The sequence below is a fragment of the Gopherus flavomarginatus genome, chromosome 6 (assembly GCF_025201925.1).
Source record: "Gopherus flavomarginatus isolate rGopFla2 chromosome 6, rGopFla2.mat.asm, whole genome shotgun sequence".
Lineage (NCBI taxonomy): Eukaryota > Metazoa > Chordata > Testudines > Testudinidae > Gopherus > Gopherus flavomarginatus.
In genome coordinates this window covers 112,123,511-112,150,327 of record NC_066622.1, presented here as the reverse complement: position 1 = coordinate 112,150,327, position 26,817 = coordinate 112,123,511, and the positions used below count along the sequence as shown (strand labels likewise).

Sequence of the window (26,817 nt, the reverse complement as noted above, 5' to 3'; positions counted from 1 at the left end):
GGTGACTCTCATAGACTTAAGGTCAGAAGGGACCATTATGGTCATCTAGTCTGACCTCCTGCACAGTGCAGGCCACAGAATCTCACCCACCCACTCCTGTAACAAACCCCTAACCTATGTCTGAGTTAGTGAAGTTCTCAAATCATGGTTTAAAGACCTCAAGGTACAGCGAATCCTCCAGCAAGTGATCCATGCCCCATGCTGCAGAGGAGGGCGGAAAACGTCCAGGTCCTCTGCCAATCTTCCCTGGAGGAAAATTCCTTCCTGACTCAGAATATGGCGATCAGTTAAACCCTGAGCATGTGGGCAAGACTCACCAGCCAGCACCCAGGAAAGAATTTTCTGTAGTAACTTAGATCTCATCCCATCTAACATCCCAGACTTGTCTGATCTCCTGCCCCTTTCCCTTCTAAGGTCATTATCACTTGGATATTCAGTGTGACAAACGTGTCTACTAATGCACCGTACTGCTCCTAGGCCATGTCTACATCTAAAATTTTGCAGCGCTGGTTGTTACAGCTGTATTAGTACAGCTGTATAGGGCCAGCGCTGCAGAGTGGCCACACTTACAGCAACCAGCGCTGCAAGTGGTGTTAGATGTGGCCACACTGCAGCGCTGTTGGGCGGCTTCAAGGGGTTTCGGGGAACGAGAGAGCAAACCGGGAAAGGAGACCAGCTTCGCCGCGGTTTGCTCTCGCGTTCCGCGAACCACCCTGCAAACCGCAGGGAAGGAGACCTGCTTGCTCGGGTTCGGGGAACGCGAGAGCAAACCGGGGAAGGAGACCAGCTTCGCCGCGGTTTGCTCTCGCGTTCCGCGAACCACCGTGCAAACCGCAGGGAAGGAGACCTGCTTGCTCGGGTTCGGGGAACGCGAGAGCAAACCGGGAAAGGAGACCAGCTTCGCCGCGGTTTGCTCTCGCGTTCCGCGAACCACCCTGCAAACCGCAGGGAAGGAGACCTGCTTGTTCGGGGAACGCGAGAGCAAACCGGGGAAGGAGACCAGCTTCGCCGCGGTTTGCTCTCGCGTTCCGCGAACCACCCTGCAAACCGCAGGGAAGGAGACCTGCTTGCTCAGGTTCGGGGAACGCGAGAGCAAACCGGGGAAGGAGACCAGCTTCGCCGCGGTTTGCTCTCGCGTTCCGCGAACCACCCTGCAAACCGCAGGGAAGGAGACCTGCTTGTTCGGGGAACGCGAGAGCAAACCGCGGCGAAGCTGGTCTCCTTTCCCGGTTTGCTCTCTCGTTCCCCGAACCCCCGAGCAAGCAGGTCTCCTTCCCTGAGGTTTGCTGGGTGGTTCGCGGAACGCGAGAGCAAACCGCGGCGAAGCTGGTCTCCTTCCCTGGTTTGCTCTCGCGTTCCCGGAACCACCCTGCAAACCGCAGGGAAGGAGACCTGCTTGCTCGGGGTTCGGGGAACGCGAGAGCAAGCCGGGGAAGGAGACCAGCTTGATTACCAGAGGCTTCCTCAGGTATGCTGGGATACCTGCTTATTCCACGGAGGTCAAGAAAAGCGCTGGTAAGTGTCTATACTTGATTACCAGCGCTGGATCACCAGCGCTGGATCCTCTACACCCGAGACAAAACGGGAGTACGGCCAGCGCTGCAAACAGGGAGTTGCAGCGCTGGTGGTGCCCTGCAGATGTGTACACCTCGTAAGTTGCAGCGCTGTAACTCCCTCACCAGCGCTGCAACTTTCTGATGTAGACAAGCCCCTATACTGGATTTTTCTTGTTTGTGGCTCCTTTTTTCCCCATTATGTCTTGCTTTTATGTATTGATGCATATCATAAAAATTAACTTGTTGATACCTTATTTGAATACCTTGTCTAAAACTAGCTTTCTGTCCCTTCAGTGGCACAGTTTCATTGCTTTCTGTGAATTTTCTTAAGACATAAAAGAAGTTTTCCCACCACTTCTTGGTAACTGACTACTTTTTCCTTTTAGTTGCTCTAGATCACAGTGACTCAGTTACTGTTGCAATCAGTCATTCTAGGAACAATTTGTGTTGTAAATCAGTGTTGTGTTTTTTTTGTTTTTTAGGAAGTTCAGAGGTGACAGTCTTTTGTCTCTGATACAGTAATTAACAAGATTACGTAGCCATATTTGTAATAACATACTTTGTGCCATTGCAAAAATGGGCTCATTCATAGTTGAGTAAAGGGAGATCTGTTTACAAACAAAGTCCAACAAAATCCAATAGAACCACGTAACATTTATAACAAGGAGTCTGGTGGCACCTTAAGGACTAACAGATTTATTTGGGCATAAGCTTTCATAGGTTAAAAACCCCATCTGAAGAAGTGGGGTTTTTAGCCACGAAAGCTTACGCCCAAATAAATCTGTTAGTCTTTAAGGTGCCACTGGACTCCTCGTTGTTTCTGTGGATACAGACTAATGCATGGCTACCCCTCTGGCACATAACATGTATGTATACAATTAAAATAATTGGTATGATCAAACTAGATCAATAAGTAAAACAGTCACTCACCTGTCAGAAGTGTTCTACTGTTAACCTTCTCAAATATCTTAGGTGGCTTCTGGCCTACAGGGGATGGAGAACACGTGGGGCAGTTACTGGAGACCTCAGGATAGAGTCTACAAATGCAAAATAAGCTGAATACATGTGGAGTCACATAAAACTAGAGCTGATCAAATAATGCTAACCATATCTGAATAAATTATTTGACCAATGATTACAAAACAAAACTTCCAGTTGGCAAGGTTAATTAGCCCTGCTTTTTGCTTTCCCTGCAAAATGTACTTTGTGGGCAGAGAGTTAAAACCTTGTCATTAAATCGCCAATAAAAATATGGCAACGGGTCAAGGCAGAGTAGTAACCTGTAGAATCCAATTTCATAAGACACTCCGGATTCAGCAGATAGTTAAGAAAAAATCTCCCACTAAACATGTTCCCATGCCTCTTTGCAGCTGTCTTTAATATATAAGCATAACTTGCTGTTTGAGAACTGGTGGCTTCATAAATGTCTGCACTGTAACTAAATGCTTGTAATATACAGACTCTTATTTCAGTGCTATGTTTGTTTTGGTAACCATTAAAACTCAGACCAACTTTGCTGATTTTGCTTTTAAGATTAAAGGTCTTTGTAGTTGCTACTGAAAATTAGTTAGACAAGTCCTGAAAATAATGGGAGTGTCAGAATAGAGGAGGATATTTAACCTTAAATCTAAATCCCTATTTACAGTAGGCCTGCTTGGAGGTCAGTGCAGGGTATTTTAGCAAGGGTCATGTTGTAAATGGAACTGCTTAATGAGGGGTGGGAGCCAAAATGCAGTCAAGTCTTCTGTTGGGATTGTTTTTAAAGGCAGACCTCCTTGGGGTAGGGTGGGGAGAAAAGTGTGGGAAGATGGTTACCTCTAACTGTAGTCTGTGAAAGACACACAATATGGATCTGGCTTTGTCTAGAGCGGAGGTCTCAAACACGCAGCAGCCTGCGGGGCTCTTGCGTGTGGCCTGCCAAGCTCCCCGCCCCCCCACCCCTGGCCCCTCTGCTTACCTGCGGGATTGCCCCCTGTGGCGCTGTGAGCCCCATGCCGCTCTCTGAAGCAGCTGGCAGCATGCCCCTTCGGTCTGGGGGGGGACGGGGAAGGAGGCAGAGGGCTGCTGCATTGCCTCCTTCCAGGCACCACCCCCTGCAGCTCCCATTGGCCAGGAACAGAGAACCGCGGCCAATGGGAGGTACCTGGAGGAGCGGCAAGAGCAGCATACGCACGGAACCCTGAGCCCCTCCACGTCCCCGACCCCCAGGGGCTGCAGGGACATGATTCCAGCTGCTTCCTGGAACAGAGTGGCGCAGGGCCAGGGCAGGCAGGCAAGCAGGGAGCCTGCCCTGGCCCTGGTGCACACTGCTACCACCCCGGAGCCACTCTAGGTAAGCGGCGCTGGGCTGGAGTTCGCACCCTGAACCCCTCCTGCACCCCAACTTCCTGCCACACCCCTCCTGCACCCAACTCCCTGCCCTGAGCCCCCTCCTGCTTCCCGCACCCTTCCTGCACTCCCTGCCCTGAGCCACCTGCTGCGCCCTGCACCCCGACCCTGTGCTGCACCCCTGACCCTCTTGCACCCCACACACCAACTTCCTGCCCTGAGCCCCTGCTGCACCCTTTCTGCACCCCCTGGGGCAGCGTTGGGATGGGGACTTTGGGGAAGGGGTGGGAAGAGGCAGGGCCTAATGGAACGAGTGAAGAGGGGGCGGGGCCAGAGGCAGCGAGGGGTGTGTGTCGGTGATGAGGCCCTCGGGTCAATGCACTAGTCCTCATGTGGTCCTTATGGTCATCTGAGTTTGAGACCCTGGTCTAGAGCAAAGGCAAGCCTGTATTCACTTGCTGAAGTCTCAAATGGGACAGAAGTTGCACTATTACTGCTTTTGGCACAGCTAACTTTTAAGCAAACGTACAGAAATTGGTGGTTCTGCCATTTTCAGATTTGAGCAAAACCAGATCAGGTTCCAAGGATGTAACCAAGTTATATTTATTGACTTGGCTTATGAAAATCATTCTGTATTCTCCCCCTTCCCTTGTGTAGGAGTTCCACACTGATGTGGAAGGCACTTAGGAAATCACCTATCATAGATATTAATGGGGAAATGGGTCTTCAGCAAGACTGACTTCCTTTAACGTCAGAAACAAAACCGCTGAAGATATATCAGTGATTGAGGGAGAGGGGTGCAGCCTATATGTACCTAGATAAACATGTTTCATGTAACTTAATTTTACAAATGCATGTAGCATATTTTTATTTTTTAACTCAGATTTTACACATCAAGCAAATTCATGGAATATTGATCCATTGAACAGTAAACATGTTTTATCACAACAGTAAAAAGTTCCAATATATCTTTAAGTTGTGGTATGTGGGTCTCCTCATTATCTCTCTTTTTCGTGCTGCTATCCTGTTTGTGAATTACAATGAATTTTAGGTAGTGTGACCACCTTAATATTAGAACCTCAATTTTTTTTGAATTTGACATAACATCCAAACATTCGTATATTTATTCAGATCCCTTCCTGCCATTCTCTGTCCTCAGCTTCTTGCCTAGAAAAGGCTTCAGCCTAATTGCCTCGCCCCAAGAGTGGAAGCTGCAAAGAGGAAGTGCATTGTCCTCCCCCGCACTGTCTTTGAGGGGAGATTCTATGCCCCTCCTTCCTCTCTGTGTTCTCCATGTATTCGGGGGTGAGAGGGTGAATTTTAGGACCCCCATTCTCTCCTGGGGTATATCTACACTTGAGGTGGGAGTGTGCTTCCCAGCTCGGGTTGACAGACACACGCTAGCACATTAACACTGGTGTAACTGGGAGTAGCACAAGTGGTGGCTCAGGGCTTGTCTACATCACAAAGTTGCAGCGCTGGTGAGGGGGTTACAGCGCTGCAACTTAGGAGGTGTACACATCTGCAGGGTATCACCAGCGCTGCAACTCCCTGTTTGCAGCGCTGGCCGTACTCCAGTTTTGTCTCGGGTGTAGAGGATCCAGCGCTGGTAATCAAGTGTAGACACTTACCAGCGCTTTTCTTGACCTCCGTGGAATAAGCAGGTATCCCAGCATACCTGAGGATACCTCTCTGGTAATCAAGCAGGTCTCCTTCCCCGCGGTTTGCTCCGGTGTCCTCCGAATCGCCCCCCAAGCGAGTCTCCTTCCCCGCGGTTTGCAGGGGGGTTCGGGGAACGCGAGAGCAAACCGCGGGGAAGGAGACCTGCTTCCCCGCGGTTTGCTCTCGCGTTCCCCGAACCCCCGTGCAAGCAGGTCTCCTTCCCCGCGGTTTGCAGGGGGGTCCGGGGAACGCGAGAGCAAACCGCGGGGAAGGAGACCTGCTTGCACGGGGATTCGGGGAACGTGAGAGCAAACCGCGGGGAAGGAGACCTGCTTGCACGGGGGTTCGGGGAACGTGAGAGCAAACCGCGGGGAAGGAGACCTGCTTGCAGGGGGGTTCGGGGAACACTGGAGCAAACCGTGGGGAAGGAGACCTGCTTCCCTGCGGTTTGCTCTCACATTCCCCGAACCCCCCTTGAAGCCGCCCAACAGCGCTGCAGTGTGGCCACATCTAACACCACTTGCAGCGCTGGTTGCTGTAAGTGTGGCCACTCTGCAGCGCTGGCCCTATACAGCTGTACTAATACAGCTGTAACAACCAGCGCTGCAAAATTGTAGATGTAGACATACCCTCAGGCTGGCCACCTGAGTACAAACTAGCGCAGACCCCCTAGGTACGTACGTAGGTGGCTAGCTTGTGCTGCCACCTGTGCTATCCCCAGTTACACTGCTATCTGTTAGCACTCTAGCTCAAGCAGAGCTAGCGTGTCTTCCCACGCTGGGGGCCACACTCCCAGCTGCAGGGTAGCTATCCCTGCAGAAGAGGAATCCTACCTATTCCTAGTTGCCCTCCACTGATAGCTCATGCCTGCTTTTAAAGGAGGTGGGGTCAGTGCTTATGGGAGCACAGCTCCTGACTGTAGAGCAGTGGGTAACAGACAGAGAACAATCTTGTACTAGTGGAGTCCATAAGGGGAGGAAGCAGCAGTCTGCCTTGTACTCTGCTATTAGGGAGCCACCAAGCAGAGTGTCCAACTCTCTCTCTGTCTATCTAAACAGCTCTGCTAGTTGCCAAGGACTATAGACACTCCGCTTTGGATTCAAACACTGAACACTTGCCAAGTCTAGCAGTGCATCTGCAGTAGGATTGTAGGAGTATGTACCAGAAAGGGCCAAACATTTTAGAACAAACTGCCTTAGAGATCAACTGTATGGGTTATGAAATGGGTGGCCAGCTCATCAAGTGAGTGTGAGAGTTAAAATTCTATAGTCATCTGGAAACATGGAGGCCAGAGACTGCTCGGGTCAACTCTATAGCTCAGAGTTTGAGGGATGTCAACCCAGATGAGATTTTGACCTACCTATGAGTCACTCATGATTTGAGGATGAGATTGGTTTTTGTCTGATTGTCTGAGGTATTGTGTGTGTGTTTTCTTTGCTACCTTGACTGATTCACATGCTGACCACACGTTCATGAGAAACATTTACTGAAGTCTATGGAGGGGAGTTATCTTATGTTGCAAGCTTTAGCAGTGTAAACTAGAATTGGGATTGATCTAGAGGCAAATATAGATGCGTGTTCTAGTTGCAGTGACTGAGGCAGTGTGTGTTGAGCTCTGGTCTATAGCTGTGAACTGTTTCATAAACATAAGGAAATATTCTTCTTGCACTCTTTGCTCTCTGCTTGGCTTTTATGATTTAATATAGAGAGTTTAGGCTGGAAGTTTCAGAAACCTGAAACTCCCTGAGCAGAATGGCTTCTCTTCTATACCCCTCCCTAATGCCAAGTACCCTAAGAGCTTTCTACAGCTTTCACACCATAAATGGGTTTGTTAGCATATCCAGGTTTGTTTTTAAATGTTAACTGCCAAACCTGTGCACGATATAGCCCATATTAGGCAAATTTCAATGGTAAAAGGCTGCCCAAAAGCATTGGGTGACGTTCTTTGTGCTTCTAACAGGTGCAGTATGGAAGTCAAAATTCAGCTACCTTGGCACTCATATGGTCCTGGGGTCTAGAAAGGTCCTTGGTGTACTGTAGACAACCCCAGGGGCCTGGCTAAGTTAGAGCAACCCTAGAAGTCTGCTGTATCTCCTTCAGTGATGCACAGAAACTCAGCAGCACTATATGCTGTTGCCTCACCTGTGCCAGGGTATGTAAGGGGATCCTCAGGAAGCAGTATTATGGTTGTCATACTTCGGGGCTGTCCCACAGCAGCCGCCCCCAGCTATAGAAGGAGATTTTAGAGCCCCTTCTAAACTCTGGCCTCGTATGCAGCAAAAAAGAGGTCAGAGCAGTGAGGGTCTTGCTCACAGACTGTGAACACATTTAGGAAAATCCTGCTCCAAATTTATCAGAAGCCTCTGTTAACTATTCACTTTAGTGGGTCTCATGAGCCGTATCTTACCAGGGTTTTTGTTTTTTGGCTTGTATCCTAGAGCTTTTTGTGGGGCAAGAAAGACGCTTTCACATACAGTATCTCTAAATGTCTGCATTAAATGGCTTTATAGTACTGATGTTCCTTTGGCATTTCACAGCAAGAAATGCAGCTCTCTTACCTTGACCTTATTCTTGCCTATATCTCTTTCTACTGGTAATATTTTTGTATGGCCCCGATGCTACAAAACTTTAAAACTTATTGTGGCATTTTATAAGTTAACTCTATTGCTATCCGCTTAATATAACCTTTTTTTGTGATGACTGGCTCTACGTAGTCCACAATACGTAGACTCCATGTAGTAAGTTCTAATAATGTAAAACTGGGTTACAATTTCATTTTCAAGAGAGGTTTTCCAGCTTTGTGTGCGTATTCTCTGCATTCCTGGCAAAATAAGAAAAAGGACTGGAAAAGGGGCAGTCCTAGGGCCACTTTGACTGAAGCTGCCTTCTATAGCTCACCTGTTTTCCTCCTTTAGATACCCCAGAAACAGTCGAAAGCCTCTTCCCAAGATAGATATAGCCCTTGTGTAGTTAATTTATGGTCAAAGTCTTGTGCGCATAAATCATAACAAAACAAGTCTCAATACCATAGTCCAGAATTCCCCTAGCATAGTCCAAACAGCACATGCAACATACAGCTCCAGGGTCCTTCATGCCCCCTCCAGTACACTCCTCTCTTTTCCTTGTACCAAGGCAGCCACCCCAGCCCTTCCACCTGGAGTGCAAGCCGTGTCTTCCCCAGGGAGCCCCTGCAGCCTCTCTGCTGGGAGCATCCCTCATTCTCCCTGGGCCTCTCGCATTTCTCCTGGATCCAGCTCTCTGGCCCTGGAGATATCGGGGTAAGCTGCTCAGCAGCTATCCTGCCTTTGCCCTTGTCTGGCCCGTGTCTCCGGCTCTCTCGCTTACAACTAGCAGGTAATTCCCTCTGCTGCTGATCCTAACTTCAGCCCTGGCTCTTTGGCTTGGGGCCCTAGTGCCACCCAGCCCCCCCAAAAAAACACATTTCCTGCCCCAGTGCCACCTGGCCCCATGGAAACAACCCCCCTCCAGCCACTAACTTGCCACTCACCTCCCCCTCACCCCCAAGTATAAAGCCTTGCCGCCACTGCCTGCCCACTTGGCACGTCCCCCCCAATGAAATAAGGGGAGGGGGAAAAGGGGAACAGTATGAAGGGATTGGATGTGACTGTCCAACACATAATCACAGGGGCCGCAGGGGGGTGATAGTGTGATAGGGGCTGGGGAGAGGGAAGGTCCCTGGACCAGGGAAAGGGGCAGCAGTCGGGGCAGGGCAGGTGCAACACACACCTCCGGGGATTTCCTGGCTGCCCACAGACCATTCAAACCCACCCTAATCACTGCTGAGGCCGCACTTACTGGCTCTGCGTTGTGCCCAGCGCTTCCCGCCTCACCGGGCCCCGGAAGTGACGCACCTGCTGTACACCAGGCAGGGGGAACGGGAGACAGACCCGTGTGGTTCTGGCTGTTAAGGCAGTTGGAGCATGGCACATGCAGGGCTTTGAGGTCCTCCCACCCCCGGGCAGGGGGCAAACCCACCAGCCTCACCCCACTGCTTGCCCATGGTCTGCACAGTGAGCCCATGCGAGCCGCATGTTGTGCAGACCTGTTGTAAAGCCTCCTGGTGCTGCCCCACCCTCTTAATTGGTAGCACCTGTTCTGGGACAGGGGCCCTGGACCTACTTCACTTACTGGGGCCAGCCATCCTGTGACCGGAGCATACACAGCCCTGCTGTGTGACTAGAAACTGTGGTGGTGGTGAGGCTAACTGTGTAGTTAAGGTTGTACAAATACTTGCTGTTTTCATGTGAAATAACTTTCTGAAACATTTACCTTCTCTGTGCTGAAACTTGCTAGGCTTCCTCTCTGACCAACTCAAACAGCTGATCTGAAACATCAGACTTCATATGTGAACAGTTTAGTCAGCATATGTATGTAGCTAAATCTGAGGCAGGGGAGAGCCTCAAAATACATTACAAATGTCTGAGATTGCAGGGCTGCCTGTGTGCTGTGGGTTTCCAAACTCTGATCTGTAGAGCTGGCTAGTTGCGGAGTGCTTGTTGGCTCTCGTGTTTCCAGCGGAGGGGGAGAGAGCATGCAGATGGACAGGACATTGGCTTTGTGATTGCAAATATTGAGATGGTCCTGTCTATGGGCCACTTGCCCTCCTAACTTGTGGCTCATGCTGTGGAAAAGTTTTGAGCCCCTGCTGTAGAATATTCAAGTGGGTTGCATGCTCCAAGTGCTCGGAGGGGCACTGTTAGCAAACTGGAGCTATCTGCTTACAAGAATTTACAAGTTCAGCTGCTGAAGGAGATTATAAAACTGAAAGGCTTAATGATGCTCTTAGGACATGCAGCAAGCTGTTTTTACTCCAGACTAAGCAGATTATGGCACCATTTGGAGCTGGTGAATTTGCAAAGCTACAGAGAAAAGAGCTGGCAAAGTGTTGCCAGCAAAGTTTGTCAACAAGAGGCCAGCTAGCTGTGCAACGACTCCTGTGCCTTGGGAACTTTAGCCAGTTCGGTCTGGATAAGGGTGCTGACAAGGTCTGCTGGAGAAGCTGTCAGAGACCGTGGCTTGCTCAGCAAGCCAATGAGTGCAGAGTAGGAATTAACTGTATAGTTGGCCAGTGCAGTTTGTAAACTGAGCCAGCAGACGAGCTCGATGCTTAAGAGTGTGATCAATTCTGTAGGATCAACATACTCTACAACTGTTCTGCTGAGTTCTGATTTTCTGACTGTCACTCAGATCCTGCAAACCTTGCTGCAGGGAGGGAGGGCGAATGTATCCATTCTCCAGATAACCAAGAGTTTTGTTTAATGAGGATTCTGGTAATCAGTTTGAGACTGCAGTTCAAGGAATTTATAAATTTAGTTGGCAAAGTTTGTGACAGCTGTAAATTGCACAAGTCAGATTTCTGCAGACTTTCCTTTAGACATTTACATTAAAATCCAAGTGCAGACACCAGATATGTAAGATGGAGAGAGAAACCTCATTTAGTTCGGTTTGTTTTCACTTGTGTAATGATTCCAGCAAGTGAAGTGAGCTGTATTATGGGATCCCAGGTACAGAAATTGCTGCAGAACTATGTTTTGAGGTGGGACTTGTGTTGAGTGGCCTTGGAAAATAAGAGAGATGAGGCCATTCCAAAAGGAGTCCTATTATTTATGTGCGCCCTGCAGTAAGGGTCAAATACTCATTTTTATGCCTCTTACTTTCCAGGTGTCTGCTTAAATATTGCACTAAAAACACTTGTCAAGTCACACCTCAAAGTGAATGCTGTACAAGTAAGCAATATAAATAACTTTAAAAGCAGCAAAGAGTCCTGTGGCACCTTATAGACTAACAGACGTTTTGGAGCATGAGCTTTCGTGGGTGAATACCCACTTCGTCAGATGCATTCACCCACGAAAGCTCATGCTCCAAAACGTCTGTTAGTCTATAAGGTGCCACAGGACTCTGCTGCTTTTACAGATCCAGACTAACACAGCAACCCCTCTGATACATAAATAACTTTTTATTTATTTATTTATTTATTACTTACTTACTTACAACTGTAGAACCAACTCTGTGGATACTTTGCCTGCTACCTGTTGGGGAAGAAGAGAAGAGATTTGGATATGTGGTATTAAAAATAGAAATGTTAAGCCTACTCCAGGTGCTGTCACATGGGACTTGATTGTGAAGGGATGGAGTTTAGTATAGAAATGCATAGATAATTTCCACACTTACTTGTGTGGCACATTGATAGTAGTCTGGTTGTTTTTTGTTTTTTTTTTTTTGTGGTTATTTTTAACATTGATGCAAGATTTCTTTAATTGCCAATTTTTAACTTGGCATGTATTGAAACAGAATGATTTAAAGATTTTTTTTGTTTATTTGTTTGTTTCATTAGGCAATGGCTGTTTGCAAGTCTCCTAATCTCCTTCTTTGTCTTTTCCACACAAGTGCCCGTAACTGACATTGTGACAGGATTACTAATATCATTAAGGGACAATGCCTGCCTGCATCAATCCCTAAAACCAGAGTGACTGATCTGGTGCCTGTTTTTTTTTTTTTTTTGTTTGTTTGTTTTTAAACAAAAAAAAGAAGCCAGTAATAAAAAGTGGATTAGAATGTGCCACTTATATTTCGACTTTCAACATGTGCCTTCATTTTGCACCTTTCAGTTTTAAGTGTGTGTGTATATGAGCTTTTCCTATGAAAACATACTTTAATCTATTGTTGCATTAACTTGTTACGTAGATCTCTATTGTTTCTCATTCTTGATGCTTGAAAAATCATTCCCACAATCAAGTCATAAGACACTTCCCCCAGTAAGTCAGAGTGGAGCTTCAGCTATCAATTTTTGGAGAATTTATGCTTTTACAAAATAAAACAAAACAAAAATAACTAGCCTTTTAACCAATGGAAATTATCTTTCCACGTCTGCAGAGGTCTTAGCTGGCAGCAGTATGGAATTCTGCTCTGGCAGCAGTGAAATGTTAAATAATCCCATCACTCTCACGCTGCTACTCTCTTCCGTGATGTGCTTGTCAGACCATTAGAGTGTTCTGAATAACAGTGTCGTAGGTTGGCATCTTAGCGTGCCCCATCCTGGGACCCTGCAGGCCCCCCACCCTTCTCAGGATTTCTCAAGAATACTTCTCCAACACGGAGTGGGATGTGCAGTGGGTTAAGTTATTACGGTGGACCTCCTCAAATAACAAAATAAAGTTCAATACCATAACGCTGAATGTTCTGGCTCTGCCATCTTCTATGACTCTAGGCCAGGGGTAGGCAACCTATGGCATGTGTGCCAAAGGCAGCATATGAGCTGATTTTCAATGGCAGTCACACTGCCTAGGTCCTGGCCACCAGTCCTGGGGAGCTCTGCATTTTAATTTAATTTTAAATGAAGCTTCTTAAACATTTTTAAAAACCTTATTTGCTTTACATACAACAATAGTTTAGTTATAGAAAGAGACCCTCTAAAAACATTAAAATGTATTACTGGCATGCGATTGAGTAAATGAAAACTCAGCACAGCACTTGTGAAAGGTTGCTGACCCCTGCTCTACGTTATTCACCACCCTCAGTCGTTCGCTTCAGATAGGGGGGCTCTCCAGCTTCCTTCTGGAGTCTCCTATTAGAGTTCTAAAGCTCAAATGAAGCAAGAACATAAACAAAATCTGCTTTGTAAAGGTCTTGCATCTCTCCTGGCACTCTGCCCTTTGTGCAGGCCATAGGGGTCCTCCCTGGGCCTTCCTCTTGCTCTGGAGTCTTTCTCCACTGTCTTGGCCTCTTGACTTCTGCCAATCTCCCAGGGAACAGGCAGTGAGAGCCTCCTGTCTGTGCTCTTTTCCCCTCTCCTAACAGATTCTCAGGCCTAACTTGCCCAGCCCCTGCCCACAGGGCCCAGGTACTGCCTTATACCCAAGCTGGAGCTTAGCTGGCAGTCACAAGTGCACTGGCCTCTTCCTTGTTTAAAGGGCCAATGCTACCCTGTGACAGGTAGGCTTGTGGTAAGGGGAAACTCTTCAAGTTCTGAATTAGATAACAAATGTGGGAAGATACTGAAGTCCCCCATGCAGTTTCTTCGTCTGGTATGATATGTGGCCTATGTAAGTGAACATAATGGGTCATCATCACTAGGGCAAAAGGGTAATAAATTCTCTCTGGCAGCTTAGCCCTGAGCCTTTCCGGCACAGATGCTGTCAGCTGCCTTGAATTAGTCTAGTAATTGTCTGTCTGGTCGCTAGTCGCTCATATATTTTTCCAGAATGGAGGACCAGTATCTTTTTTTTTTACTGAACTTTTCGAAAAGTTCATTACTATTCTGAAGGAATGAACTCTTCCAAGTGGTTTAACAGTTCCCTTAGTGCACGTTGGATTGTGCTAAATACTAAGTCTGTTTCCTGTGTAAACTACCTAGTTGAGGGGAATGAAGTGTAGTGATGTTATTTGTGTGACTCGTGAGTAAGATAACCTGTTACATCTACATACCTGGCCAATTTACTGGGAAGTGTGCCTTCTTCTAGGTCCAGAACAACATGATGTGCTGGGGTGCAAGCATGGGGGTCTGAGAAGCCTTAGTTCCTCTTTGCTTTTTATTGTAAAGTGAACCTTTTTCAAAGAATAAAAAAACCTGTGACACTATATTATTTTGTAAATACCTAGTCAAGATGATGAGTTAATGCTTATGAAGGTATATCTACCAGCCCTTCCAAGCAGGCTGCAGATTGCTGCATTGGGATTTGGAGACTGTTCCAAAAACATGGTGTTCATGGCTAGTAAGGCTGCTGAGGCAATGCAATAAATTCATGATGCTTCCATCTTCTGTTTAGATCTTCCTCTGGCCACTTCTAACAATAGCTCTTGACATATTTGTTCTTTCTGTGCACATACTCCCACCCCATCCCCTGAAGTTTTCCTTTGATAAGGATTTTTTCCCTCCCCCACTCTTTATTTCTGTTTGAGAAGCTCAGTCTAGGGAATCTTGTTGCTGAAAGGGGAAGAGAGAAAGACGCCACATCTGAGTTCTGCCTGGAGGGAAAACTTCTCACTCTCGTCTGGTCTCTAGGTGAGCACGATACTCTTTTTATTTCAGCTGGGACTTGCAGGAAATGGCTGGGTGGTTTTACTTCACCCCAATCAGAGTTGTAGGAAGAAGCAAGAATTGAATAAGCCTCTGAGCTTTGTGCTGGGGCCTCCTTCCCATCCCTTACAGGGCGGAGGGAGAACTTGACTAAATGGATTTGGCAAGGCTAAGAGTTTACGCAGTAGTTGTTCATCAACTGAATGATGGATGGAAAATATCCCTCAAAAGTAAATTTCTGGGGGAAAGGAGCAGGCAGTCTTCCAACAGAACAGGTGATCCCTTTGGTATGCTGTTTTCAATGAGGAAGATATTTGGAGCAGCACAAGAGAGAAGAAACCACTCAGTAACTTTTCTAACTGGTCCCAGTGATGGGTATGCACTTCAGGACCCCTTTAATGCTAATAATCCAGGAAGCATCTTCAGCCTGCCCTTCTCCAGGAAAGGGAGAATCCTAAGATTTCAGTTCTGAGGCTTCAGAACGAATCTTAGGGATACAATATTCTCAGTTGACCACTTTGCACTGGTTTTTAAACAATTAAGCCTCTCAGGCTCCAGCCAGACTAGGAATAAATCAAGAATATCTCTTAAAAAATATCTTCCTTCTGGGCCCAGAGGGATTAATCCTTTTGATCCGTGCTCTGAATGATGTGCTATACCAATTGCCTTCCCTAACAACAAAGTGGAGGCTAAATAGCGGGTATATGAAATTCTGTAGGTTTCAGTGGGAGGGGAGATACCTCATGATCTAGATAAAGGACTAAAAGCAGATTCAGCAGTAACTGTGCTAATTATAGATCTCAGTTAGTCCCTCTAAAAGGACTTCTCTCCCACTTCTAGCCACATAACTGCTCCATTATGGGCAGAGAACTTGTTCTCAGGTGAAATGTTGAGCCTGGGCATCCACAGGCACAAGTCCTATCGACATGAGGGAAAATTAACACTCCCGCATTGTTGGCCATAGTGGAAGCTCTAGTGTAGACTGATCTGGGTGCTGTCACTCCTCCCCAAGCACCATATCTTCCAGTCATGCTTGAAATGGGCCTTCTTGGCATTTGAAATGCTGGCAACAGGCTGCCTATATTGGGACTTCCAGTGTTTCAGCCCTGGTGTGTGGGGTGGGGGTAGGGGTGGGACTTTAGCTATGAGGGAAGCGCCAGTTTCATTCTCAGGGCTTCCCCCATAGCTCAAGCCCTGGCATTCCTGCACCTGCTGAAGCCGAGAGCAGAGCTGTGGGAAGCCCTGAGCCCCATCACTCCCCCCAGGTCTAGAGCCCCTGGTGATCCCTGGTGGACTGAAGTCCTCAGCCCCTGACCTGGAGCTCTGGTGCCCTGAGGGTCTGAAGCCACAGATCCCCTCCCCCCCACACACACACACCTGGCAGCTGCAGCCACTTTTTCTTCCTCTCTCTCTCTTCCCCCCCCCACTTCCCCCCCTCAAAAGAAATGTGCCTGAAGTCTGTAATCTTCTTCACAGTTACAGAACATTTCAGAGTTATAGACAACCTCCATTCCCGAGGTGTCGCTAACTCTGAGTGCTACTGTATTTGTATTAAAAATATGCTTGATGAACTTGGAGTAAATGTTAGGAAGAAAGATCCTGTGCATCCTTTCACTGAGGAAACATCTTGGGGAGTGGGGTTTTATGAAAAATTGGATCCTTGTTCCTGTGAAGCCAGCCAGCTCTGCAACAGACTGAACTTTGGGGAGGCGGTACTTTAATAACTATTAAGTGTAGACCCAGGTTTGTGTGTTATGATTTTGTTTTGTATTGGAACCATTTGTTTCCACTATTTTGTTTCTAGTTAATTCTCCATTGTTTCTTACATAAACACATTTTAAAAAAAAAATTAGACATGCTCACGAGTGCTGTGATTTTACTGGAGCAGTGATTTAAGATAACAGTAAACTGGGGACACAGCTTTTTTATTTTAAAGGACAGAGGAGCTGGGATTAGTTAGAGTAACCAGTGATGGCCTGGACATCACATGGGAATGATTAAGAGGGGCTCAGGGACCTACTGCTAGCCTGTAAGTCAAAAACAAGGCTGGCATAGCCCAGAGGAGAGTGCTTGAGGTAACAGGCTGGTGGCATTAGGGAGTTTACACCCAGCATTGTGAGCAAGACTACCTATCATAAGAGGCAGGGGGCTAACACAATGATTTCCAGTCCTGGATACCTCAAGAACAGTCACATGGACCTCTTGTTATATTGGAATCCAGTCCTGTGATTGGATCCATGCAAGCAGCCCCTCTGCTCATGCCTACAGAGACATGCCCATGCAGGTCTGATTATCAGATTGAAGTTTGTCTTTGCAGGAATTGACTTGTGAGAAGTACAAATTTTAGGTGTAAATTGAACAGCCTTTACATAAAGTGTAACTCCGTGTTTCCAACTCTCATGATATTTGTTGTCTGTCTCAAAGCCCCGGCTCCTAGAATCAAGTGACTCTGCTTCAATTTATTTTAAAAAAAAGTAGCCCTTGTGATTGTGGAGAAAATCTTGAAAATGTCAACAGTGTGTACCCTAAAGGCTAAAAACCCGGTGAACAGAAAGAATCCAATGAGTTTTTTTTCTTTAGTCACTATTTTTAAGCAAATCTAATTATTTTATTTTGAGGGTTGAAGAATGAGTTTTTCAGTGCTTGAAGTTGGCAATACTGAACTTTTCTCTGATAATGACCCACGATGTCTAAATTAGCATGAAACATGGTAAATTTATTGCTACTTTGTGTTTGGTTGAAGTCTGAAAAATCTTTCCTCTTGGTTCATTTTATTATCTTGCTTTATAAGCTATTGATATTTTCCAGTGCACACCTGATGAATCAAAAGAGGAAAAGAGTGACCCACAACCTTACGGCTAGTATTTTTGACCCACACTAGTGGTGTGTTTTTTGTTTTTTTTTGTTGTTTTTTTTTAAAAGGTTTCCCTGCTCTATCAAAGTACACTAATAGTTCATCACTTTCTGAAAAATCTGTCTTCCTGAAAATCAGTTCATCTTAAATTGTCTTTAGTGATTCTGAGTGCCCAACTTGTTGCTTAATAAAATCTTGGCCTTTAAATATTAGTGCTAATTTTAAGTTTTGGATTCCATCCAGCTATGTGGTATCTGATATTTCTTTGTGAAGTAGAATTAGTGTGAGGAATAGTGTCTTTTCTTAAGGCATCAAAGTATATAGTATATTAAAATGCCAAATTACTTCTGAGAACATAATGCTGACCCAACTACTGTGTTTGACTTTTTCCCTCGGGAGAAATGTCTTAAGCAGGTTTAATAACACAGTGGTATAACATTCACCACCCAGACGCAAGGCAGGACTGGACTAAGCAGAAGACAGAGTGCCACATTTAAATCATGAGTGTATGTTTTACTTTTATCAAGGGAACTTATATAGCTGTAGCAGATACAAAATGGCTAGATACAACAAGCCTGCAACAGGATTCACCAGCTGCATTAAGTGGGCAGAGGGGCTGAAACCTGGGGTGCTACAACACTTCCTCACCTGAAGTGGTTTCCATCATATACAGGGTTTACAGTTTGGTTCAGTGGCTCTCAGGACCCCCACTATACAAATTGTTCCAGCATCCCTGTAAGCAGGGCTATTTTTTGCCGCCTTCTTCCTCTGCCACCTGGATTGTTCCAAACATTTCTAGCTGTAGTCCTAGCCACTGACCATGCTGCCTCTCATGCTGTTGACCTGAATCAATGAATCCATAATATGTAAATCATTGAGGACGTAGCAATTTCCAGAATCTCAAACTTCTCTTTAAATTTCAGTTTTATTTTGAGGTATTGTATGGTACTAGCCTACTGAAGCTTGAGAGTAACCAGGTAAGCCTCTCTTCATTCATCTAATAAATATTCCTTCATTAGTCAAATGATCTGCACTTGAAAACTGCTGAATCTATCTGGTAGTCTATTTAAAACAGCCTTCTGTGCTCTCTTACTTTTAAGAAGGATCATCTTTCTATTTGAGCCATGAGCGCCTATATTTAAAGTTATTAGGTGCTGGCTTGTAGTGGCACCAGAACTGTAGGTTGATGTGAAGAGCATCACCTTTAGGGACACAGTGTTTTTATCAAAGCTGTTGTAAAAGCCAACTTGCCGTTAGGCCAGTCCTACCAAATTTCTGTTGTGAGAAGATAGTCTTTGATCTTGGTCTTGGAGCAATTTCATTAAAGAACACATAGGGTAGTCTGAGTTTATATAAACATTCAGTGAAAAGAAAAGGTGGGATGGGAGGAAACGGTTGTTGTCATAAGATTAAATCTTCTGACAAAACTATCTAGGTTTTTGTGGGTTTTGTTAGTAATGCTTCAAAAATTCAAACCAGAAATTGTCAGTTGCTATGTGCCTAATATTCCTCCCATGCCACAAAATAACTAAGTTGTTTTATGAGCTTAGTTTGGGAATGTACAATCTGAACAAGTTTGCAGAATTATTTCTTTAAGGCAAGTAGTAAATGCTGAAATGATGTAGGTATCTTTCAAAATTCCACCTGTTGTGTTTTTATGTTTCAAAGGTGCAAATCACACATTGCAGATAACTTCCAGGCCCCAATGTGCTTGAAAACAATTATTTTATCAATCAGTTTGTGTTTGGGTTTTTTTTGAGGCTCTTCTTTGAAGTAGCTGAGTTTTGAAAGTGTGCAAGAAATTTCTGAATTAGAGACTTTGCTGCATTATAAAGGTGCTTTAGCATAAGAGTTTCATAGGAATGTCCAAGGAAGTGACTTAAACAAATTTCCTGTCACTAATAAGATTGTAAAGTATTAAAATACTGAATTTCTAGCTTTTTATCATGTTTAAGGGCGGTGGGTTTTTTGTGTGTGTTTTTGGTTTTTGCTTTTCAGTCACCTTGGACAAGGACAGGCAGGTCGGTTTCACTTTTAGTTTCTTGTGCTGACAGGAAGGAGACTTTGGTGCATTTTTAGCAGTGCAGGGAAATGTGAATGTTGGAATTGTCTTATTTAAATTATTTGTATAGTGGATTTTTTTTTCTCATAATTCAACTTTTAGACTTCGAGGGTTTTCTGAAAAAGGGTCTTTTATCCTTAGCCATAGTATTACATTTTTCTGTTATTCATCAGAAAAGTAAATGTGAGGCCCAAAAATACTAGATCCTGACTCCGTATGCTGACAGTATTAATGTGTGAGAGTTAGGACTGATCATGGATTTTAGTGCTAGGTCATGATTTAATTGCGGTGACCTGTTTTCTCTAGAGGAAAATGTTAAAAATGTGAAGATGACCTCAGTGTTTTCAGCCACTCTTCTGTCAACAAGATGTCCTGACTTGCACTGCTCAGTCATTATTCTTAACCAGTTTTACTCCAGTCAGCCTTCAAGATAAACGGAAGGGTGTGTGTTAAATAGATATGCAAATGTTTAAGGCCATTGATCACGCCAAGGTACTACAGCACAATTTCAGTCCATTTTGCACAGCAGAGTTAATTAACAGAATGGCAGGCGTAAGTTGCAAGGACTTCTAGGTAAATCTTAACCTTGTTAAATGTTGCCTCTTTCTTTAAACAAGCAAACCCTCCCACTGATACGGCCTTCTGCCCAAGACTACTGCAGGCCAGATGACAGGGTCCACAATCTTACTTTCTGCCTAATAATCTTAGCACATACTGTTCATGTCAGAGTGGGAGGAATGCAGGATTTTGAATGTTGTGACTTCATTACATATTAGTAGCGGAAAGCCGATGCTGTTGCTGTAAGTGTAGTACTTGGACCAAATAACCCATCTGTTCAGTCTTCCTCATACAACCAAGCAAACTGCTACATGCAAATTATCTGAGTAAGGGTGGTGATGGGTTGTTACCTCCGATGTGATGGTGGCCTCGGATTCTTGGCATGATATAAATACATGCCTTGTTTGACGTGTGTAATTTGTAAAGTCGAAATGGCTAAGAATTTAAAAATGGGCTGGTAACAGACTGAATCCCAGTGATGCTTGAACCTGGTGATATTCTGAACAAAAAAAGCTCTCAACCATGTTCGTAGCTGTTTCATCACTTCACACTGATTCCACAGACATTCTAGGCTTCAGAGCGAAACATAGAAACAGTCCTGGAATCTTCTTATATTCGTGATTTGCATTTAAAGAGAAACTAAGTGTTCCACTATAGTCCTTTGAGGTAACCAGGTAATAAGAGCTTCTGGGGCTCTTAACCGAACGTTAAAAGGCCAATAAAATAGGTAAATATCACAACTATTAGAGATTACTGTAGTTAGGTATGAATAACTTCCTCTGCTTAGAGGTATGGATTGGACTATCAGGAGTGTTAATGACTCTTGTTGGTATCCTGCAAGAATGGTGTGAGAAGAATACTCTGTACAAATCTGGTTTGACAGCAATATCTCACAGTCATCTCAGGTCTCTACCTGTTTCAACCCTTAAGTTGAAATGAAATGTACTAATTTCAGTTTTTTCATTTCCATCTGAGCAGTGTGTGGTTGGCTGGAAGGAAACATCTCTTGCTTTTTTTCTTTTTTCTTTTTTTATCAGAAATGTACATTTCTACCTGAAAACTCAGATGTTAAACATGCATCAGCTAATTTAAACAGCTGCAATTCCTTACTCCAAGCTTTAAAAGAGTTAAAGGGGTTAGATTCCATGAAAAACCTTTTTTCCTATTTTTTTATTTTTTATTTTTTATTTTTTTTTTGGAGAAGTACAGGTCACAAGGGGAAAAAATGGACTATAAGAATCTTAAAAATTTATCATAGGTCTTTTCCTATACTGGACTCTAGTTAACTTAAAATATTCCTACACCAAAAAGTGAATTTTTTAAGATTTATGTACTAAGCTAGCCAACTATCACATTCTATTTTTTATCATTAAAATGACAACTCCATTCTTCAAAAAAATATTTCAGTGCTATTGTTGCTTGCTTCCAACTTTTAGATCCGTGAATTCAAGGAGGCTGTTGTTAAACTGTAGTTGCTATGTCTTTAGTTTGCCATGCAAATTTAGACCACAAGAGTTGCAGGTTATATTTGGATGAAGTAAAGGAGAGTGAGCCTCTCACAGCTAATATTGGTCAGTTCTGTGCCACTTGCAATAACCTCTCCCTCTTTCACTTTCTTCAAGGTAACAGAAGATAAGAGCACAGCTGTTCTCCTAGAGTTTCATGAAGTCTGTAAACATCCTGACATGCTCCCCAGGAGAATCTTGAGGTTGCCATGCAGATGACAGCAGGATGAGTTTCCTTGTCAGATTGCACTGCTTATCTGTGAAGGGTGACGGGCACCTGGACTGGAGTTAGGAGACCCTTCTGGTGCGAGGCTGACAGGAAAGTCTTAAGGATATCTAACCGAAAACAAGGGAATTGACAAGTAAAGCAGTGAACTAGGAGAATAGTGAATACCACAACTTGGAATGTATTTATTACTTAAAACTAGCTACTCTTGATAAAATCCCAAAAAATTATTGCTGCTGCTTATTTTACTTACAGATTTCACACACTTGTTAATTTTAAAGCTACAAAACTTTTACTATATACTGTATTCTAAAAAATGTAATTGGAGCAGGACATGCAATAGAATGAAATCAGTGTAGTGTCTTAAGTACAATGGACTCACTTTTGTGTCAATTAAAACTTGGAAAATGTGCAACACAATTATGTGGCCATTATTGTGCACACTTTAAAGCTTTTCAAAGATGTTTACTGCAGAGCTGAGATAATCAGTTAAGAACACTATGATTTCAAGCACATAAACAAGCAATTAACTAGTAATTCAGATTGTGAGGTATTCTAAATTAATCTGTGCTTCTTTCAGTCATCTCTACCCATATCCTGTACATCCTAAATACATTCATCCTAAATGCACTGAGGTGGATATTAACCTATTGCAGTTCATTAATGAAGTTAATCTTGCATTCAGACTTTTTTCTATTCAACCAGTGTAGCTTGTGGCCCATTGAGAATACATGCTGATTGATAGGGAAAGGATTTTTCCACACTTAACATTGCAGATAGTTACTAATGCTCTTTTTGAAATGTTTACAACATTAAAGAATGAGAGCCAATTTAAAAACAAACTGAATTACACTGAAGTTTTGGAGGTTTTCAGTATCCCTTTAAAAATAGCTTGGATCTTCCTTTTGTGTAACTTAAAAAACCCCCAATAGGTTGAGTATCTAGTGACATATATATGTGATACTCATTTTAGTAATGGGGAGGAGAGTTCAAAATTTCCTAATACAGTTAATGTGGCTTGTATGTACTAGAATGAAACTAAGTGAAGTGTCATTACAACATATGCTATTTTGTTTTTTCCTAAAACCTTAATCCATTTCCCCTTACCAAAAATAAAAAAATACAGTTAAGTTTGCTAACCCAGAAATATTAGTGGAAAGAGACAAATAAAAGCTCCTGGGTTTTTTGGCTCCCATTGATTCTTTAAAAATGTGATGTTTCCAATGGCCAGTATTAAAGGGGCTAAATTTTAAAACTTTTTCAAAAAGAAATCCATTGTACATAAACAATATGAGCACCATAGATATAGTGAAGTAGACACACGTCTGAAAATGTAAAAAGTTAGTTTTACTTTTATATATGCTGTTACTCTGAATTTCACTTATTCAGACAATGAAAGTGAACTAGTCATCTGTACTAGTGTGGTCAGTTTCTAATTTAATTCTAATTTAGCCCACAAAAGCTTATGCTGAAATAAATTTGTTAGTCTTTAAGGTGCTACAAGTGCTCCTGTTCTTTTTAATTTAACTATGTTTTCCTTAACCAAATACTGTTTTGTAAGAGAGTGGCAGGTGTGTGTTTGTTTTAAGGAAAGTGTGTGGTTTTTTTAATTGTTTTTAAAAATTTCAGCTAGACTTAAATATGATGCCAAGAGTCAGTTTTTTCCAAACTGAAATCACTAAGTCATTTATAGACACACTTCCCATTAACAAATTCTTAATGATAAAAAAAATGTAGTAAAGAATAACTTAAAGTAGCATTGATTTAAATAGAGATGCTTTAATGGGTAAATAGCTAAGTGCAGATCTTTTCAAACTATTTTAGATTACTCTCTCAATGTGTCTCAACCTCCATTTGGTTTGGAATTCTAGTACTTGTTTCATCCACAGATAACTACATTAGATGGAAATTTATGGGATTGGCTTTTACAAAGCTAGAATCGCCTATTAGCAAAGAGGGTGGGGTATGGGTGAGAGATCAAAGCTGCTTCCTCTTACCTTACATTTTTAATTTTTGAACAGAGACTGTGTGTATTTTTTTGCTGAGATTATAAAATACTTAATATTCGAAAGAAATTTTCCCCAACAAACTGTTGACCACGAGCCATAGAATCTTAATATGCAAACTAAGACGCAACACTGAGCAGAGACTCTTGCAAGGTCCAATTCCGGCTACCCCAAAATGGTGCAAGAGGATAGCTGCGTATGAAGAAAGGAAAGTGTTTCTGCACATTGTATAACTGCATGTCAAAGCAGTTTATTTAACGTCCCCATCTTGGGAGATGAGGTAGACTGCTTGGCTTCTAGGTTAAACACTCTTCTCCTCCCCTTGCCCCTTTCTTCTTCACAGGCTTGTGTGCGTGGAGTTTTCTAGCGCTGCATTTAAGGCTGACTTTGTGTAGTGGTCGTCTACTGTCTGCTCACACAGTTCCTCTTGATCCTATTGCACGTCATCCAGAATGTGGTGTAGAGCTTTTGGGCTGTAGCATTGCAGCAGTTAACTATAGGGAAGTTTTAAAATAACATGTTTTTATGAACAGACAAGTTCAAATAAAATATCTTTTCCAGTCTGTAATAGTATGTCAAGGGCTGTTTCTACCTGCCTTTCTGGACATGTAAAGGGAGCACTCGCTTGCTATGAGTAATGCCAAGAATAGGTGAGTAATTTCTTGCTATCTGCAAAACTTCTCATGAAAGCACATGAGACCAGAAATACACAGGTATAAGCATGCTAACTAAGGCTGGTACTATTTTCATAGACTTCACTCAAAATGTGATTCCCTGCCCCTCCCCTCCCCCAGCAGATAGTCAGTCTCCACTGGGGGTGGGGGGCAGTGATACTTGAACCAGTGTTTTGCTTTGGATTTGTGATGGTGCTGTGTATGAATACAGAGAACCTGAAATAGCCAAAAGTTAGAGAAGTGATTTAAGATAAATGTAGTATCTGTTCTTCCGCAACATCTGAAATGGTCCCCTGGGAAGAGGGCCTAAACTAAGTAGAATTTTGAAATTGGGACGTGGAGTAGGAGCCTGCTCTATTTTCCCGCTCCCCTTTCCCTCCTCCACCCCCATGCAATGACCTAGCATTGCAATGCATCTCCAGGAACAGCGTGTGTGCACACTCCCTCCCAAAAAGCCTGATGTGTGCACCGTTTAATGGTATCTTCTGCCTGGCCTGGATAAGGCACCAATCTTCACACAGAGTTGAGTGCATGTGACTTACACAGCGCTTCTGAAATTGTTAGGCCATTTTAAAATTAAGATGGCCTTGTAGCATTTCCATTTCCTTCTGTAAGTACAGGCAGATGTAATTAGCAGTCCTTCCAATCTCCTGGTAAATCCTCAGTATTGGTTCCCACTCCAGGTGGATGGCTTGGTTTCTTACTGTTGTCCTCCATGTGCCACACGTGAAGGGCTCTATCTCTTTGATTTTTGCCTATTGTAGCTTTTGCCCATGTGACGTTAAAGAGGTAGCCTGGCATACACCTACAATAATGCAAATGGTCCATGAATAAAGCAGAGCAGGTGAAAGCTCAACATTGTGCATGACGGTACTTGAATTTTGCAACTTTATATTGAATTTAGCCATAAAGTGTTTCCACATACATACAAAAAAAAACCAACCCAACCCCTGGCAAGTTTTGTTTAGAGTTGCATGACTACATCAAGCAGAAAAGTCATTTCATTTGCCAAATGCACAATTCCAGGAAGCAGAACTTGGTGTTTTTAAACCTTTCAAGAGGATCAGATGTATTCTCGCATACCAGCCTTTGCAAACAATATTCCAGCCAAAGCTCAACTTGGAATCTACATGTGGGAAACTGAAGAAGCTGGCTCAGTTGGCCTGACTAAAAAGATCCATCCTGCAATTTCCGTGCAGCCTGGTGCTAAAATCTAGTGCAAGATTTACCAAATTTGGAAAAAAAAAATTTGCCGCCCGCTGTGCAAGTATTGAATAATGCTGTTCACAGTAGGCTAAGTGACAGATGCAGAAGAATAAACCCAGAGAATGAACTTCTATATGATGCTGAAGTGAAATTTATTCACCTGAACAAAAATTTTCCTGCAACAGAAGTACTGAGCACTTTAAAATTCATTGAAATTTGTTTAAAGTAATATGTAGCTTAGCATTTGGGTCTTGGATTTTTTTAATTTTTATTTATTTATTTTAAGATAAAGCCCCATTAGGCTAAAAGCTGAATGGAAATTCTCCAGATATATCAAATATTTGCTATCATTTTCTTAAAATATTTTTAATGCTAGCCACTGAAGTGTGCTTATGCAATTGTGTTCTGTGAAATTCCATATTTTGCTCCATTTTAAAAAGAGCCCCTTTTTAATTTAAAATTTTATAATTAAAAAAAAAAGTTAAATGTATGTCCCAAGTAAACTAGTGACTTCCCTAAAACAGTCTGAACAATTTTTTTTTGCTTTTTTCTAGTAATTGGATTCAATATTTTTCTTACGTTTCTTTAGTATTGTCTTGTCAAATCAATACTAGAGACGCATCCATTCTCTGTTTTTGTTTTTCTTAAGAGTCTCAGCCCTACTTCTGTAAGCCTTAAACTGAACAGACCTGTTGACTCAATTTGAATACATTTTGACTATTTGAAGTTACTCTGACTTCATTCAGGTAAAGGCTAGATCTTTTAAAAACTAAATTTAGACAAACGCTTTTTGAAAAGTTAGACTGTGAAGTTAAAATATCTAATACACAAAATCCAAATTCCTTTTACTGTGTCTAATTTGTAACCATATGCCTCAAATAGTGAGTGGACATTGCAAGACTATGTGGAATTTGTTTACATCTGAGTGTTAAGACTGTGTGTACTGTATCTTGTATAATTCTCAAGTTCCCTTTAGGCTGATGGATCTTTTTTTAAATAGGTCAGATACTAAGCAAACTTGCTGCAGCCCAAAAATAACAGCAGGTGGGTTTTTTTTCTTCACACCCACATCAGCTCCACTAGGTTGTTTAAAAGAAATCAGCAGTGTAGGTGGCTTAACTTTTAAGTAATCTGTTGAATCTC

At 43.4% G+C, this 26,817-nt stretch overlaps 1 protein-coding gene across 2 annotated transcripts in view; it reads left to right on the top strand.

Annotated features, from left to right (window-relative positions):
• The window catches only part of PWWP2B (PWWP domain containing 2B), a 45,342-nt gene extending 22,057 nt beyond the window's left edge, over positions 1-23,285 (top strand). For both annotated transcript variants that reach the window (XM_050959471.1, XM_050959470.1), the window contains exon 4: positions 21,680-23,285. The gene's annotated coding sequence lies outside the window, so the exon portion shown is untranslated. The remainder of the gene's footprint in view (positions 1-21,679) is intronic.
• Positions 23,286-26,817: the final 3,532 nt, after the last annotated feature.